General features: G+C 32.8%; 1 pseudogene; it reads right to left on the bottom strand.

Annotated features, from left to right (window-relative positions):
• Positions 1-1,919: 1,919 nt before the first annotated feature.
• LOC101133352 (cytochrome c-like) lies at positions 1,920-2,524 on the bottom strand (annotated as a pseudogene).
• Positions 2,525-6,866: the final 4,342 nt, after the last annotated feature.

Genomic DNA, 6,866 nt, shown 5'->3' with positions numbered 1-6,866 from the left:
CATTAATATTAAGTTCTATCAGAATTTGATGGGAAGTTTTACATTTACATGGAAAGAGAAGTCATTTTTATAATATTGAGATTGCTTATCCATAAAAATGTTCTTTTAAAATTTTTAAATAAAGTTTTAGAATATTCTTACATTAGTAATGGACATATTTTCAACAAAGGCATCAAAGTAAGCCATTTCTGTTATACACAGAAAATATTCCTGTGAAAATTATTTTTTCTTTTACAATAGTAGCTATTTACAACATATGTACAAAACTGGTATGTGTAAGTCATGAATAGTATATACAAAAGGGATCCAGGTAACTTCCATTTTATAATCCAAAAGGAGGAAACTAAAGTCTCCTTGAACTAAAATGAAAGACTTGAATGAATTTATCAACTAGACAATGATTTTACGTACTGTCAGTGATTGACCGAGAGAACAGGAAAGTTTTGTTTTTTTTAATTTCTATATTTACTTCTATTTTATAAAGATATCAGGGTATCTTTACAATCATGATACACACCAAAATTGTAAACTCTCCTCCAAGAATACCATTGAAAGGTCTTCAGAACCTTAGGATAAAGTAGGAAGTAAATTTTACTGCTATTTTTAAATAAGTCGTATAATAAAAAATGCCAGTGATACGTTTCATGTGATTTGCTTCATTAAATGACACAGGCATCTCACTTCAAACTCTTCTCTCACAACTTCTCCTCTGCTTCCTGATATTCCAGGCCTAGTGACCTTCAATTCATTTCTGGAAGAGTCAAGTTGAATTAAACTATGCATGTCTATGTCTTGGAGCTATGTCTCACAACATATGCACGGGGCTATTTCCTTGGCCTGTAATCCTCAGCCTCTAACTCTCTACATTTCATCTTGTCATTCAAGTCACACATGAATTATCATTTCTTCAAAGGCCTCACTTTAGCCTCCAACCTAAAGCTGTCTCTCTGTCACTTTCCCTCTCATCACCCTGATTTATTTCTTTCATAGAATCCATCTCTGCCTGCAATTATCTTGTTCAATGACTCATTTATACATCTGTGTCTAATGTCCTCCTTCACTAAAAAGGAAGCTCCCTCATGCAGCACTAGATGTATTCTGTTCACTGATGCATCCCAGGCACCTAGAATGGTATCTGGCACATAAATACACTTAATAATTCCTTGTTGAATATATGGATATAATTTCTAAAAATTATTTAAATTAAATTACATATTATAGTATTTGATGAACTTAATGACTACAACATAAATCCTAGAATTGTATATTTGACACATCTGTAATTATTAATCTACTTAGAATATGTCTTTTCTTTGCCATGAACATGTTTTTGTCATGATCTGTGAATTTCTTTTTAATTATCTTAAGTCTTATGATCACACATAATTTTAAAATTTATGTATATCTCCTCTACTTTAATTCTTTTAAGTTGGCAAAAGCACTATCCACAATCACAAATACAGAGCAGTTCCACAGTTTTATGTATCTGAATGGCTACTTAAAGACAATCTTAAATTATAACTTAGTTTGACTTAGATTGTAAAGAATTCAAGAGTGAAGTTTAACTTGCTACTATATTAAAAGCATGTGACCTTATAGATCATCTATAAAATGTGAGAAATGTTAAATAATCTTTGATATTACACATAAACCACACTAAAATGCCCTTCAGTAAGTAAAAAGAACCATTTTAAATGCCGAGAATTCTAATTAGACTGGCATAGTTAAGGCCAAAAATATAAAGTAGACATTGCTACCTTATTTATCTTCAACCCTTGCCTTTAAGAGGCAAATGAACACAAAACACAGATGAATCTTGCTTGGTTCTGAGACAGTGAATTTCCCCAGTATTTAAATATATTCACATAACCAGTTATAGAAATCTAAATATAAACCAATATCCAGTAAGTTTTAAGATGGCAGTCACCATCTTTGTGAAAAGTTGAACATTACCAGTGAAGTCTAATCATATCTTTAGAAGAGGTAAACAGTGATAGCATTTACTGAATTGGAATTACTATTAAAATTCAAAAACTGAACATATTCATTTAACCACAAGCCAGTCTTAGTTTTAAATCAGGAGTGCCCAGTAAAATATTGTCAGTCATTCATGATCTGAATTCTGGTGTATGAGATCTATTAAAGTATGGTACACATAGAAAAGTCATGAGACATTTCTGTTTTGTAATAAATAAGGCAGTGGCCAATTATTACTCATGAGTAGCTTTTTTTGAGATAAGCTATCAAGTCTGCCGTTTCTGCCTTCTTCTTAATGCCAGCAAAGATCATTTTTGTTCCAGGGATGTAGTTCTTGGGATTCTGCAAATGCTCCATCACTGTATCCTCTCCCCAGGTGATCCCTTTGTTCTTACTGGCGTCTTTGTAAGAGAATCCAATGGCCTGACCAGTCTTCAGCCCAAAGAGACCATGGAGATTAGGCCCAGTCTTGTGCTTGCCTCCCTTTTAGGCACTGGGCACACTTCTGAACAAAAATCTTCTTGCCTTTCTCAACATCACCCACATTTCATTCTCTTTTTCATCACTGGTGCAACGAAAGTTCCTGCTCTGAAGCCGGATGTCCCACTCCCTGCCATGAACATTTTCTAAAGGAGTGATGGAAGAAGAGATTTTCTTATTCTTCTAAAAACATATATAAATAATAAATGTAAAATATGTGTATGAATCCTCAAATTAGTTAGAACAATGTGAAAAGTAATGAGAAATAAATAATATGAAAAAAATAATATTTTTAAAAGCTCATGTAGATTCTCCTTACTTCCCCCTGCATCTCACTGCTCTTTCCAAAGGATAAGCACAATGAACAGATGGATGTAATTCTTCCTGACCTTTTCCTATGGATTTGTAATCTGTGACTATATTTATATATATATATATATCTCCATATATCTCTCTCCAAAGCCGTGGTGAGTTTAGCATAATATACAAAAGATCATTAAGGGATGAAATATCAAGAAAGCAAACAACATTTATATTATTTTTTAGAGTAAATGAAGCATTTGGTAAATTGATTAGCACAATTTTTAGCACAAGGTTTTAAAGAAACCACGCTGGGAAGTGGATTACACAATAGAGTTATATCTTAGATTTCAGAGTAAATGGAAGTAATTTTCTTCAAATATGATTGAATGAATGTGATATTTTTCTTGTGTGTTAGTGTATTAGCATAAGCAAACTGACCTGAATGCATAAGTAATTTTTTCCTAAAATTTTTCTGCAATTGTCAGAGACAGATTAATTAACCTTAAAAACATTCCCTAAGTTCACATAAAATATATATAATGCTGTTTATTTAGGGAGAGTAATTAATTTTCTTCAGGGGCTAAAATCACATTCCCTAAAGCAAAATCATTCTGACATTATCAAATATCACAGTATGGTTAAAGAACAATTATAAAGTAATTTACAGAATAAATCTTATTACTTTTCAGAGGCCTTTTGGATTAAGCAAAAGAAAATGTTACTATATTTGACTTTCAGCCTTCTTTCCTCAAACAGTTGAACATGCAGAAATAAAAAGTGAAATTTCATTACCTATAAACTATTAAATTCAAATGACCTAAAAATAATACCTTTAAGAAATCATTGAGCATATTTTTTTTCTCAAAACTTATTGCCATTAAAAAAAAATTAAAACTTCTAAAAACCAAGACACTAGACTTTCTTCACAGTAATGTAGCTTTAACTTCTGAAGGGTTGTTAGGATTTGGTTGTCATCTGTTGATTTCCTGGGATTAAAAATAATCAATGATTCATTAATTTGTCAATTGATTTTTTTCTATCAAAAATTATTTGTTAAATGTAGACTGTATTAAAAAACCCACCTAAAAAGCTGTGGGCTGTTTAAAGAAACAAATGTATTTATATACTGTTGGTGAGAATGTAAATTAGTTCAGCTCCTATGGAAAACAGTATGGAGATTTCTCAAATAACTAAAAATAGAACTGCTATTCAACACAGCAATCCTGCTAATGGATATCTACCCAAAGGAAAATAAATTGTTTTATCAAAAAGCCACCTGCACTTATATGTTTATTGCATCACTATTCACAATAGCAAGGTCATGGAACAAACATAAGTGTCCATCAACTATTGACTGAATAAAGAAAACGTAGTATATATACACAATGGAATACTATGCAGCCGTCAAAAAGAATGAAATCATGTCTTTTGCAGCAACATAGATGGATCTGGAGGCCATTATTATGAGATAAATAGCTCAGAAACAGAAAGTCAAATGCCACATGTTTTACTTCTAGGTGGAAGGTAAACAATGGTTACACATGGACATAACGATAGAAATAATAGACACAGGAGCTCCAAAAGGGGGGAACATGGGAAGGAAGCAAGGTTTTTAAAGCTATGTATTGGATATTGTGTTCATTGTTTGAGTGATGGGTTCATTTGAAACCCATCAGCATTACACAATATACCTATGTAACAAATCTTCACATATACCCTCTGAATCTAAAATAAAATAAAACTAAATTTAAAAAGCAAATTGTATACTCCTAAATAGTTATTATCAGAAACCTTGAAATATAATGGAAGAAACTTTTCCAATTTTTAAATTTATAAAAAAAAATTATACCAGGCAATATGTAGTGGAAATTAATAAGCAGGGTATTATTTAGTTGAAAATGTAAGGTTAAATGAAGAGGAATCAAAATATAGATAAATTCTTTAAGTGGTCTACCCATGATTTTCTTTGTATTTCCATTCTTTTTAAAAATTTTATTTTTCTTAATTGACAAATAATACTTATGCATGTTGCTGGCATACATAATGATGTCTCAATACATATAATGTATTTTTAAACAGATCAGGATCCACTCTTGTAATCATCACTAATGCTAATTTCTTATCAACTGAATGTTCACAATAAACTTGTAAGCTTTTTCTAGATTCTCTTTGCAGTAATAAGATATGGCTATAAAAATAAATAAATAAAATCAGAACAATAACTATGCCACGTTTCTGCTGAAAATTTTATTGCTGTCATATAAATAAATGCTAACATTCAAGGTCTTACATAATCTGACAAAACATTGCTCTTTAATTTCTTACTACTTTCTTAGATAATAATAATATCTAGCCTTTCTAAAGTGCTTATATTTTCTAAGTTACGGTATTCAATTTAACTCTTACAAATGTTCTATAATTACAGTCATCTCTCAGTGTCTGGTGGGGACTGGTTCCAGGACTGCCCTCTCCTCCACAACTACCACAATCCACAGATGCTCAAGTCCCGCAGTTGGCTTCTGTATTCACAGATGCAGAACCCACAGACACAGAAAACTAAATGTAATTACAATTTACAGATAAGTAAAGAAAATCTCAGTACAAATTACTTGTCCTATACTGCCTAAATGTGCTAAGACTAGAAGGGAAATCTATTCCAAGAGAATTTACCTACTAGATGGTAGACATCAAGCTTATTCAACCCATGGCTTGTGGGCTGCATGCAGCCCAGGATGGCTTTGAATGAGGCTCAACACAAATTCGTGAACATTGTGGGATTTTTTGCAATGTTTTTTAGCTCATCAGCTATTGTTAGTGTTAGTGCATTTTTTATTTGTGGCCCGAGACAATTCTTCTTTCAGTATGGCCCAGGGAAACCAAAAGATTGGACACCCCCGGTAGCCATGATTCTAAACTTCCCTCTAGTGAGCAATTACTATCTGCCAAACATTATATTAGAGAATAGAAATAGTAAGCAAAAAGCAACAACAGTATTGTGTAGGCTACTCTTAAATGTATTCAAATCCAGCCTAAAAAGTAAATAAATAACATACTAATTTAACAGTTTAATTTTTTTCAAAGTGGAAAGAGAATGAGAAACTGCTGAGCTCACACATGGAACAGGAACAGTGGTCCATTGTATCTTCCAGAATCATTGCTTAGTTTTTTCCCTCTTCCTTAGCTCCATTGATTTAAAATGACCTAAGCTTACATATCTCACTTGTCTCACTTACCCCATGATAGTCACCTGGGGTAGAATTAAAGATCAGATTTAACCATAATGCTTATCATATCTTTATCAGTAGCCTTTTATTACAGCATTCCAGCAATTATATTCCACACTAATTTTGAGCTGATGCTTAAGACATTGACCACAACAGCTGGTGGACATAATAAATTGTTTGTAGAATCATGATTTGTCCCTCCCCACAATTTCCTCATGGCCTAGCATTCTGACATTTGAGTCATTTATGATAAATGGTGGTAAGTAAACAACCATCAAAGAGCAGCGTCCCTTCAGTGGAAACAACCTATTCTCTGTGCCAAAGGTTGATGCTGCTGTTTGTCCAAATGTGTGTGACCAAATAGAGCTATAGTTATCCATTTATTATTTCATCTATGTATTTGACTTTCATTGAGAATCTATCAGGTTGGTGCAGAAGTAATTGCGGGTTTTGCTATTGAAAGTAATGCAAAACCACAGTTACTTTTGCACCAACCTAATACTATGACTCAGTCACTGTTTTAGATTTTGGTAAACAAGTCTGTATCAGGGCCCCCCAAGAACACTCTCAGGTTTGGTGATTTACTAGGAAGGCTCATAATATTCAGTATACAGTTGAACACATGGCTATGATTTATTGCAGCAAAAAGAAACAAAGACAATCCAGCAAAGGGAATAGGTGCATAATGAAGAGTCTAGAAAAGACAAGGTGTACAGCCTCTAATAGTGGAGTCACACAGAACACAATTTCTACAGCAGACTTGTGACAACACATGAGAAATACTGTCTATCAAGGAAGCTCATTAAAGACTCAGTATGCAGGGTTTTTATTGCATGCGCTTCACAAAAGCACACTCTGCCTAACACATACAGTATTTCAGAG

This window comes from Gorilla gorilla, chromosome 12 (genome assembly GCF_029281585.2).
Source record: "Gorilla gorilla gorilla isolate KB3781 chromosome 12, NHGRI_mGorGor1-v2.1_pri, whole genome shotgun sequence".
Lineage (NCBI taxonomy): Eukaryota > Metazoa > Chordata > Mammalia > Primates > Hominidae > Gorilla > Gorilla gorilla.
This window is presented reverse-complemented; position numbering and strand designations above follow the sequence as displayed.